Source organism: Rousettus aegyptiacus, unplaced genomic scaffold (assembly GCF_014176215.1).
Source record: "Rousettus aegyptiacus isolate mRouAeg1 unplaced genomic scaffold, mRouAeg1.p scaffold_m13_p_12, whole genome shotgun sequence".
Lineage (NCBI taxonomy): Eukaryota > Metazoa > Chordata > Mammalia > Chiroptera > Pteropodidae > Rousettus > Rousettus aegyptiacus.
The window spans coordinates 73,612,383-73,625,017 of NW_023416287.1; positions in this window are offsets into that span (position 1 = coordinate 73,612,383).

The window sequence follows — 12,635 nt, forward strand, 5'->3', positions numbered from 1 at the left end:
TCTTTATACTTTTTTAATACTTTTTATTTTGAAATCATTTTAGGCTTACAGAAAAGTTGCAAAAACTTTTATTTTGACATAATTATAGATTCATGGGAGGATGCTAAGGAATATACAAGGAAATCCAGTATAACCCTCTCTTGACTGCCTCTCCCCACTCCTTGTCGACATCCCATACAACCAAGGTGAAATATCAAAACCAAGAAATTGAATTGGCACAATCTGTAGAGATTATTCAGACTTTCCCACTTATACATGAGCTCACTTGTATGTGTATATGTGTAGATCTATGCAATTTTGTCACATGTAGAGCCTTGCGTAACCACCACCACAATAAAGGTACCGAATTGTACCATCACCACAGAGATTCTCCTCTCGGTAACCACCCTGTCCCCCTCACCATCCCTAACCCCTAGCAACCACTAATATGGGCTCCAACTCTACATATTTCTTATTTCAAGATTATTACATAATAGGATTGTGTAATATGTAGCCTTTTTAAAATAAAGTCTATTTTCAGAACACTTTTAGATTTGCAAGAGTTGTGAAAATAGTAGAGTTCCCATGACCCTGTAGCAAGCCCAGTTTCCCTTATTATTAACATCTTACATTAGTACCTTTATGATAATTAATAAAACGATATTATTATTAACTGAAGTCTCCACTTTAGTCAGCTGTCCTAAGTTTTTAGCTAATGCCCTTTTTTTCTGTTCCAGGAACCTCTCCAAAATACCACATTACATTTAGTCATCATGTCTCCTTATGCTCCTTTTTGGCTGTGACAGTTTCTCAGACTTCTGGTGTTTGCAATGACCTTGACAATTTTGAAGAGTAGTTATCAGGTATTTTGTAGAATGTCTCCCTCAGGGGTTTCTGCTTGACGTTTTTCTATACGTTCTTGAGAAGATGGTGATAGAGTAAAGTGTACACCCTATCAGCATGACTTAGTGCTGTTGATCACCCAGCTAAGAAAGGGTGTGTCCTGTTTCTCTGCTGTAAAGTACTTCACTATAGTCACCCCTTCCATACTTCGTGCCTTGGAAGGAAGTCACTACACAGAACCCACACTTAGGAAGTGGAGAGTGGTGCTCCACCTCCTTGAAGGCTGAGTGGGTATCTAGGTAAATTATTTTAAAATTTTCTAATAATTTTTTATTTTTCAATTATAGTTAACATGCAATATTTTATTAGTTTTTAGGTGTAAAATATAGTGGTTAGACATTTATGTGACTTACAAAGTGATCACCCTGATAAATCTAGTACCCATCAGACATTTATTACAACATTATTGATATATTCCTTACGCTATACTTTATATCCCAAACGATTTTATAACTACCAATTTGTACTTAATCTTTTCCTTATTTTTCACCTACTCCCCAACCTCCCTTCCATGTGGCAACATTAAAATGTTTTCTTTATCTGAGATTGTTACTGTTCTGTTCAGTCATTTATTTTGTCCTTTAGATTCCATGTATATCTGAAATTATATGGCATTTGTCTTTTTCTGTCTGACTTCCTCCACTCAGCACAGTACCCTCTAGGTCCATCCATATTGTTTCAGATGATAAGATTTCATTCCTTTTGATGACGAACACCCAGGTTGCCTCCATATCTTAGTTATTGTAAATAATGCTGCAATGAACATATGAATGTACATGTACCTTTGAAATGGTGTTTTTGAATTCTTCGAGTAAATGCCCAGAAGTAGGATTACTGGGACCTTCTTTGTCTCTTGTTATGGCCCTTGTTTTAAAATCTATTTTGTCTGGTTTAAGTACTGCTATCCCAGATTTTGTGTTTGTTTATTTCCATTCTAATAAAATATCTTTTTCCATCATTTTACTTTTAGTCTGTGTGTGTGTGTGTTGCCAGAAGTGAGTCTCTTGTAGTACGCACATTTAAGGGTCTTGTTTTCTTATTCATTCAGCCACCCTATCTTTTGATTAGAACATTAAACCCATTTACATTTAAAGTAATTGTTGATAGATATGCACTTATGGGGATTTTATTATTCAAATTTTTTTAAACTTTTTTTACTTTCTTTTTGATGTCTCTTTAACATTTCTAGTAATACCAATTTGGTGGTGTTGAACTCTTTTAGCTTTTTCTTTTCTGGGAAGCTCTTTATCTGTCCTTCAATTCTAAATGATAGGTAGAGTAATCTTGGTTGTACGTCCTAGCTTTTCATTACTTTGAATATTTCCTGCCAATCCCTTCTGGCTTGCAAAGTGTCTTTTGAGAATCAACTGCCAGCCTTATGGGAGCTCCCTTGTAGGTATCGATCTACTTTTCTCTTGCTGCTTTTAAGATTCTCTCTTTGTCTTTAACCTTTGGCATTTTAATTATAATGTGTCTTGGTGTGGGCCTCTTTGGGTTCATCTTGTTTGAGACTATGCTTCCTGAGCGTGTATGTCTATTTCCTTCACCAGGTTAGAGAAGTTTTCTGTCATTATTTCTTCAAGCTTTGCAATCCCTTGCTTGCTCTCTTCTCCTTCTGGGACCCCTACGATGCAAATGTTGATAAGCCTGATGTTATCCCAGAGGTCCTTTAAACTATCCTCACGTTTTTGGATTTTTTTTCTTGTTGTTCTGTCTGGGTGTTTTCTGCTACCTTAACTTCCAAATCACTGATTCGATCCTCTACTTCATCTACTCTACTATTGATTCCCTCTAATGTATTCTTCATTTCAGTTTTTGTAGTCTTCATTTCTGACTGGTTCTTTTTTATGTTTACTATCTCCATGTTTATGTTTCCTACCTCTTTGTCGAAGTTCTCACTGAGACCGTTGAGCATCTTTATTCCAGTGTTCTGAACTCTGCATCTGGTAAATTGTTTGTCTCCATTTTATTTAGCTGTTTGTCTGGAGCTTTGTTCTGTTCTTTCATTTGGGGCATGTTTCTTTGTCTCCTCATTTCAGCTGTCTCCTTGGATTTGTTTCTATATATTGGGTACAGCTGTTTTGTCTCCCAGTCTTAGCAGAGTGGCTTTATGTGGTAGGTGTCTTTTGGGGCCCAATGGCACAATCTTCCTGTTTACCTGAACCAGGTGCTCCGGTGTGTCCTTTGCATGGGTTGTGTGTGCCCTCTTGTTGTAGTTGAGCTTCAGTTGTTGTTCACATATCAGTGAACTTCAGGCTGATTGGTTGTGAGGACTGGCATGACTATAGTGGAGGAGCTATTGTGCAGGAGCCAACCCTATGCAGCAGGATTCACTTTAGCAGGGTTCTGGTGCCTGCTCAGTCTGCCCTTTGGCTGTGTCATTAGTGGAGTGAGTTGGATAGTGGTCTGGTTTGGTCTGAAGCTGGCCACTGGGTGTGTTGGTTCTGGGGCCTCTTGGCTCTATTGTAGGCCAAGCCCAGCCATTGTCTGTGCCTTTGCCTAGGGCCACTTGGTATGAACTACAAAGTGATGTACAGGTGGTTGCCACTTGTGCTGGGCTTAGAGGTGCCTGGGAGAGGCTAAGCTGTGAACCGAAGCTGGCTGCTGCTCACGCAGAGCTTGGGGCTGCTTAGCAAGAGATATGGGGCATGCTGAAGCCAGATGCTGCTTGTTTGGTGTTTATGAAACTTTGAGAGATTTTAAGAAAGCTAATAGCATGAGACAGGACAGACCATTTGTATGGAAAAGCCAATGGAAATGGCTTGGGTGGGCCTGCAAAGTGGGCAGGGCTGATGGTGTTAGCCAGGTGATGGAGATGTAGGCACGTAGGTCTTCACTTTGCATCAGGGGAGTGCTGAATGAAGAAACAATGGCTTCTGCTAGCATTTTTGTCTGGGAGAAAGCTGACCTTCAGGCCCTCACCCTGAAGCCAGACAATTCAGTTTCTCCTCCTATGCGCCTGGCTCCTTTCAAGCTGCTGCCCCAGCGCTGGAACTCAGAGCAAGTGATTTTATCAGCAAGTAAGTTTGTGAGTGGGCCCTTTAAGAGGAACACCTGGGATGCCAGCTGCCCTTCGTCTCGCTCCGCCACAGTCTCTACTGGTGGAGACTTCTCTTCCAATGCTGGAACCCTGGGCTGGGAGTCTGGTGTGCGGCTAGGACTGTTGCTCGTCATGGGGCATCTCTGCAGCCAAGATTGCCCTCCTGATTTTTAACCACAACACGTGAGTGTTTCTCTGCCTCTCTTACCAGTCTCTACATGGCTTCTTCCATATTTCCTTAGTTGTAGGACTCCTGTTCAGCTAGATTTCAGGCAGTTCTCAATTATAGCTGTTCTGTAGTTTAGTTGTAATTTTGATGTGGAAGGAGACAGAGTTTTCCTACTCTGCCATCTTGACTGGAAGTTTTATTTGAAATTCTTATGCAAAGGATAATTTTCTTTTTTATATACTTTTAATTTGAAATAATTTTAGACTATGGAAAAGTTGCAAAAGAATTTTATTTAATTTTTCACCCACATTTCTCTAATGTTAACAACTTACATAACCATACTTTACTTACCAAAACTAAGAAATCAACTTTGATACAGTACTATTCCCCTAATTAAAGTCTTTGGACTTTAAAAGTTTTTTCAATAATGTCATTTAAAATTTTTTTTTAATGTTTTAATTGTGGTAAATTAAAATAAAATTTACCATTTTAACCATTTCATGCCCACACTTCAGTAGTTTTGACTATATTCACATTGTTGTGCCACTAATCTCCAGAACATTTTCATCTTGCAAAACTGACACTGTGTACCCATTAAACAACTCCCCATTAATTCTTCTACCCAGCCCTTTAGAACTACCATTCTATTTTCTGTTTCTATGAATTTGACTACTCTAGAAACTTTACATAAGTGGAATCATACAGAATTTGTTTTTTTAATCATCATTTATTCAATGTTTCATTGATACTGGTATTGATTTTACATTTTAGGTTATATTTTAATACTACTTGATTTATTTTGTTGCTTAAATTATTACAGCGATAACCATTAGGAAGTTTTTCAATTGGCTCTTGTATGCCTTTGACATACCCCATCATTGTGTGTGTATAGTTTTTGTTTTGTTTTGTTTTTAGTAACACTTTCTTAGTTTCTGACACTATACAATGCTCCAGGCTCATCTTGTATATTTCCTGGCCAGTCCTAAAATCAATCATCTCTCCAAGGATTTTTAGTTCCTTTTATTGAAGAATGATACTCAAAACCAAGATCTGGTCACTTGACATGCATATGCTGTTGGTGTATTATTACTTCTTGGTCCTGGCAAAGCAAGGAAATATATTTGTGTATAACAGCTTCTGTATGTAACCATCTATATCTGTATTAAGCAAAACACAAATCTAAACTGATATCTCTAATACATTACCACATGCATCATTCTAGCCTCCTTCTCTTGATTCTCTATAACTTCCCATTCCAACTGTGAGAAACCTAGCTCATTCATTTTCCTAGTTGCTTAATTCCAATATACCAGTATCAGAGTAGTTGACTTACACCTATCATTTTCAAAATGGCTTTCTTTTTCACTTCGTATAATTTCTTTGAGATTCATCCAAGTCATGTGTATCAGTAGTGGGTTTCCTTTTATTGCTGAATAATATTCTGTGGCATGGATGTACCAGGGTTTTTCAACTATTCACCTAAGGACATTTGAGTAGTTTTCAGTTTTAAACTATTACAAACAAAATTGCTATGGCCATTCATATACAAGTATCGATGTGAAAACAAATTTTAATTTCTCTGGGAAAATTGCCCAAAACTCCAATTGTTGAGTTGTACAGCAAGTTCATTTTTAGTTTTGAATGGAACTAACAAACTATTTTTCAAAATGGATATTACATTCCTACCAGCAGTGTATGAATGATCCAGTTTCTCTGCACTCTCACTGCATTGATGTTATCACTATCTTTTATTTTAGTCCTCCTGATATGTTCATAGTGATAACTCATTGTAGCTTAAAATTGCATTTGTATAATGGTTAATAATGCTGAACATCTTTTCATGCATTTACTTACCATCTGTATATTCCCTTCAGTGAAATATCTGTGCATGTATTTTGCTCATTTTCTAATTAAATTTTTAAGGTTGAGTTTTGAGATTTTTAAATATATTTTTCCTAGTCTATAATTTTTCTCTTCATTTACATTTAAAGTATTTAAACAGATGAGAAACGTGAATGTTATTCACATTTTAGCATGAGGAAACAGGCTCAACAAGACCAAAAAAACACACAATTTTTTAAAATACATGGTTATTAAGGGTATACCTGGGATTAAAACTCAGTACATTTTACTCTTAGTCAAGCACTTTTCTATAATGGACAATAATCTTGGTGATGTCACCCTTGGAAGTGTGTTTCCTTTTCTTGATGCCTATTAATACTATACTTATGTTGGAAGGAAACTTAGAAAGCTTATAGCACAAGTCCCTCAATTTCAAATTAATAAAACTTAGCACAGGGCAATGAATGAATTAGCCCTACAGATATGGCTTATGAATTAATGGTGAGGTTCAGTCTTTACTCCCAGTCTCAACTTTTCCCTATTCTACTATAGTCTGCTTTGGTACTCCTCGAATCTTTCCATTGTTAGCATGCTCATGTCCTAAGAGCCTGGAAAGAGGGAGGGGAGGATAGTGACTTGTGAACCCAGAAAGGAGCTCTCCGACTTGGGGAGGCTGAGGGAAAGTGAAGAAGTGCAGCAGAAAACAAGTGGCACCAAAGGAAGCGCTGTGGGCACACAGTCACCAAAAAAGGGGAGCCTTGCGCGTTTCACCAGTGAGAATGCATGGAGGCCGCTGGTGCTTGAGGATGTTATCACTGCATCCCGAACCAGATACGTTATTTATTTCCCTGCAATCTGTGACAATCTTAATAGAAGATTTTTGTGCCTAATAGTTTACTGTTACCTTTACTCAAAATGCTTAAGTATATTTCTCTTAAATACTAAATATTTCTCAGTTCAGTAATCGTTGTATGTACTTTCCATTGCTCTCTCCATCACCATCCTTACCCTACTACCCTTATCCAGCACACACACATCTTGATGCAGATTGGGTGATGGCACATAGTGAGGGAAAGAGGCTCTATTCTCCTTCTGCCATGGCAAGAGACATTGGCTTAGGCGGGTGTATGCTATACATTGCTATGTTCACGGTGATCAAGGAAATGTGCATGTTTAGAAATAACTATGAGGTTTCCAAAAGGATCTCTAAACAATCTGGGTCTCCAGGGATATTTTGTTTTGTTTTTAAAACCTTATATTATTTCAAAAAAAAAGTGAAAGAAAGAAAAAAACCTGACACAGAAACCACGCAAAATAGAGTTTCATGAATTATTGTAAGGTAAACTTTCTATGAGCACCACCCAGGTCAAAAAATAGAACTTATCCAGCTATGCTAGACTTCCCTCTGTGTCCCTCATCTGAACCCAGTCCAGCCCTTCTCAGAAGAGTCTTCTGACTTGTACAGTAATCACTTCAGAGAATTTCTTTATGATTTTATCAGCCAAGCGTACATCCCTAGACATGAACAGTCTTACCAGTTTTTAAACTTGACATGGCTTTTAGATCTCCTGTTGTGGCTTTTAGAATCTACTTGTCTCCCCTCTATCTCTTACTTTTCTTTACGTGGGTCTGTTGGAGAACCTTGACTATTTGACCTGCGGAGTTGCCCACAGTGTGGATGCTGTGAAAGGCTCACCCCTTGTGCAGTTCAACGTGTTCCTCTGTCCTTAGAACGCCCTGCACATTGGCAGCTAGATTCAGAACTGGATCCAGAGATAGCTGGATTTGGCTTTGATGCCTTTGGGAAGATCGTGGGTGGAATTGTTTCCATTCATCAAAGAGGCACATCCATGTCTGGTTGTCTCTCTGTAGTGTTAACAACTCTTGCTGCTTAATGCCTAGATCCATTTATTTAGTAGGGCTTGAAAAGTGGTGATGTTTTAATACTAACATTACTTTTCAATTGTTAGTTGGCATGCTTTTGTAAAGAGATGCTTTCCCTTGTCTCTTCATTGGTACTTCTCATGGTACAGTTTATGTAAGAAAAACAGGATAAATATTTGATTCTTTCTTTTATTTTCAGGATAATGAATTAGTTTCCTATCACCCTCCAAAGGTGACCAACTAGTCTTTTTTTAGTCTTATTTTGAACTTAAACTAAAACATATTTGAAGGATTTCACTTCCTTGCAATTATTATCAATACTAAAGTTCAAATTGGCCCATCTATATCTAGTTGAAGTCTCTTCAAGTTAGCTTCTGAATCCTTTTTATAGAACCCTAGTAGTTTATATAACTTACTAGTCTTTGATAGCTTCTTGACTATCTGGTGTGACAAGATGTTCTAAGCTCATCTTGTAATTTTCTGTTTGAACTTCAAATGAGCAATTTTTCTAAGGGCTCCTGTTTTATTTTTTAAAGTGAAAAATGGTATTTTAAGACTGCAGTGTGGGCACTAGGGATAGATAAATGGTAGATGATAGAAAGATGATTGATTGATTGACAGGTAGATAGATAGATGATAGATAGGTGATAGATGATATAGATAATCCAAAATGATTATCTATGATACAGATAATCTGAATTGGAAATATCAGTATAAATGTGTGTGTGTTTTTATACTTTTAATTCAAATTTATCTCAAATTCCTGACTTAAAATTAGAGTAGTGTTCACTAAAATATACATCTGTATGTCCTATCTTTCATGTCAAGAATCTTAAGGACATAAGAGCAAAATAAATAGAATATCATAATTCATCTTTTTCTCCACATCCTATATACAACATTCTCAGTGAAACCTTAATGAACCTCAGTGAAATCATATGATTTCTGAAAAGATGGGAAAAAATAGCAAGTGCTTTCCTGCTTCTCCCATTTTTATAGTTATTTTATATCTGCATCATCAGAACATAAAGAGCATATGCACTTTCTCCCTTTAGCACACATTTAATCTTAGTTCTAAAAAGTAACTGTTTAGTGCTTACCACTAGAATTATGTCAATGCTTCTCTAGTCATTTTGGTGCTTGAAGCTCACTATTAAGTAAATTCCCAAGAAAAGGCTCATGGAAATCCAATTTTCTGAGTTTTTGCATGTAAATAAGAATTGGTGCCCTTTCACTTGCAAGTTTATGAGATAAAAAATCCTTGGCTCGCACCTTCTTTCCTTGAGTATTTTAAATGGGTTCCTCCATCCTCATCTGACATAAAATGCTGTTTTAGAAATACCTAAATGTAATCTAATTTTCTTTCCTTGTAAGTAAGTCTCTTGCTTTTTTTTCTTTTTCTTTAAAATGCAATCATTTTACTATAATATATTTTGGTGTCAGTCAGTATTCTCTTTAAGTGTGTAATTTATTTTTTTAAGAAAAGTTTTCTGGATCATGTAATTTAGTCTTTATTCTGTTTCTTGGCTGGTCTTCTTCAGGAATTCCTGTTACTTTCATGGATCATCTTCAATTTTAGTCTTTATATGATGAATCCTTTTTATCTCTTTATTTTTCTTCTTTTTGATTTTTAAAATTTTCCTCCATTTACACTGCTGTTTCTCTTCAGGTATTTTCTGTTATATTGATTCACTTTTGTGTTCCTTCCGCTTATATCTTCATCTTTGACATTGTTCTGGCACTTCATTTCTGAAATTTCTACTTCTAATTTATACTGTTGCTTTCATGTCTTTTAGCATTTTCCTTAATATCTCTTAGCTCATTTTAAAACAGTAGGCTAGGATTTTCTTTATAGGTATGTTTTACTGATATACTTTTATTCTGTCTCTTAATTCTCCTTTTCTCTTAATAACTTGTGAAGGATTTAAAAGTTGATACCTTTCTATTTCTAATTTTTATTTCACATGTTCTCCTGAACTTTTAGAAAGAGATAAGAATGAGGATTATTTTAGTAATTTGGCAGCTTTCCACCTTCTGTTGTTTCCCTGTAGTGTTTTAAAAAAAAATGTTGGTTTTTTTGAGGAATTGAAAGGAAAAAATAAAATATTTAAGTGTACATAGGACCTGAGCTTGACCTTAAAGGGTGGATACACATTGTGTGAGAAGGTGAAAAAGAAGCATTGCCTTGCATGTGTCATAAATAGGGGAAGAAAATACAATCAGCTCTGCTGTAAGAGTTATACGCACAGTCTGATTATGGAACAAGGTGAAGATCAACCTGGCTGGTGGAGAATAGGAAAAGAAAAAAATCCGTGGGAAATAGAGGTCAATAAATAGGAGAAGGTCATAATGTTAAAAACAAAGAAAATCGGGGCTGAAATTGCTGAGCATTTATGATACATTTTAAAAACAATAAACCAGGACTCAAAATTCCAGAGAGATTGGTTTACGGTTTATGGGCTAAGTTTTATATTTTGATTTTGTGCTCCCTTTAATACTTAGTACTGTGCACATAGAATACTCTCAAATTTGCTGATTCAACACAATAATAAATTACTGTAAGCCTACTCCAAAAAAAAGTCTGCGAGAGCCAGTATAAATACAGTGGCCATAAAACAGGTGCTAGTCCTCAAGGAAAGTATATCCAATGATGGCTGACATAGTTGACAGAAAAAATTCACAAACCAATGTGGCTATGAATGACCATCGGCATGACTCAATTAAAAAAAAATTAAAAAGCACACCCCTTTTTAATGTGTTTAAGAGATGTTATTTTCAAGAACTCCTTACATATGTGAAACAAGCAAAGAACAAATGAATTTAAACTCAGATAGAGGAAAATGTCAGTACTTAATAAATAATCTTTTTCTCCATCTTCCTCACCTACTCTCCTTTCCTACCAGAAGTGGGATGCTGTTTCTACAAGACCAGGATTTGGCATGCTATGGCCCACAGACCAAACCTAATCTGCTGCCTGGTTTTGTATAGTGCATGAGCTAAGCATAGTTTTTACATTTCAAATGGTTTGGGGGAAAAAAAAATTATTAAAGAATAATATTCCATGTAATAACTTCATGAAAGTTATTTGAAATTAAAATATCGGTGTCTGTCTATAAACTTTGAACACAGCCCCACTCACTCACTTACACGTTGTCTGTGGCTATATTCCCACTACCACAGAGGTGAGCAGTTACAACAGAGAACATACAGTCCCCACAGCCTACAATGGTTACTGTCTGACTCTAAGAAAAAGTGAGCAGGCCCTGGGAATAGACTCATTAACTGTTAGTTCCATGAAGTTAAAACACAGATCATATGCACATGATCCAGTCCAGTTAAAGCCTCCTGACCTCTGGAATACCACCTCGTGTTCTACCAGATGAAAGCAGTTTGCCCTCTGCCTTCCTGGAGCATTTAAGCTCTGAAGCCCAATCATTCAGTCCTGATTAATAATGAACTGTCTCCCATTTTTATCAGTTGTTTGATTGTCTGCTTCAGTCTAAGGTGAGCACCTCAGGGGCCTCTGTTTGACATTTTGTTCTGTCCCTCCTACTCGATGCCAGTCCTTTAATAGATGATCACCATGTGTTTGTTGATTGACTAAGTGACTGACTGAGCGGCTAAACCAGTATGTAGAAACCTGAGGAGCATCAGAAAGGCCTTCATATGAACCCTTGGGTGGAGCTCGTTTTCTCTGTGCTCTTTCTCTTTCGAGTTCCTCTGGGTTCACTGGTTTTGAATAGCATTTCAGAAGGAGAGAAGATGGTGCAAAGCAACCAAAGGAACGTGCCTCCATCTGCCTTCAATTCTCAGACTGGGAAAACATTTCCAGAAGGCCTGGTGCATGGGAACCTGACACGGCGGCAGAACGTTCTGTCTCCCTCTTGTTCCTTGAGCAGCACGCCGAGTGTCTGCAGGCTCATAAACCCTGGGGGCCTTTTCCAGCCATGGCGCCCGGGCCTCTGGCCCCCCTTCCAGGAAATGAACACTTTGAAACCCCCATCAAAAGAGAACACTGCGTTTCTGTACATCCAGCCCCACCATGGGGCTGATTTCCCCCAGCTCAGGTAGTCTGGGCCAGCCAGTTAGGTCAGATGCGCTTTCTGCTTCCTGAGCTCTTGTCTTTTGGAAATGTGTGGGAAAATACAATTGCCCAACATTGGTCAGTGATACGTTTCAGCAAAGTATTATTATGAATTTATCAAATTAAATTTTCCAAGAGGCGCCCCAGAGAAGTGTTTCCACAGGGCCTAATACAAAGCTCACAGAGGGAAAGTGGGGGTAAACCAGTGCCCAGAGAGGGCACAAAGTCAGACCTGAAGAATCTGTAGCAGGCCACCGGTAGGTGTCTTCCTGTTTAGGGGGATGTCCCCTAGCTGCCAAATGGAAGAAAATCTGGTGGCCAGCTTGGAGGTGGAGGGAGGGAGGAGGAAGGAGAGAAGGGAAACATCATCCAGGTTCAGATACCTGTAAGCACAGCTTAGCCCAGCACTCTGTCGCAGTCTCCACCATTGCCAGCCTCGGGCGGCTCTTGTGTCTTCATCTTGCCTTCTCTTCTGCTTCTTCTCCCACTAAGATCTGTAATGTTCCTAGCCACATCGGAAGTGCTTCGTGTTTGGCAACACATTAAAAAGACATGTAACAGACAGTATCACATACTGGCTCTAAGGCAGAGCACTGAACATGAGAATTCGGGCACTGAATGTGAGAATTCGGGCAAGAGATACCCCCTCTTCCCTTATCTGCAAAATGAGAGACTGTGATACCTACCTGCCAGGGTTACTGTGAGAGTGGCATAAGGCAATAGCTGTGAAAGCA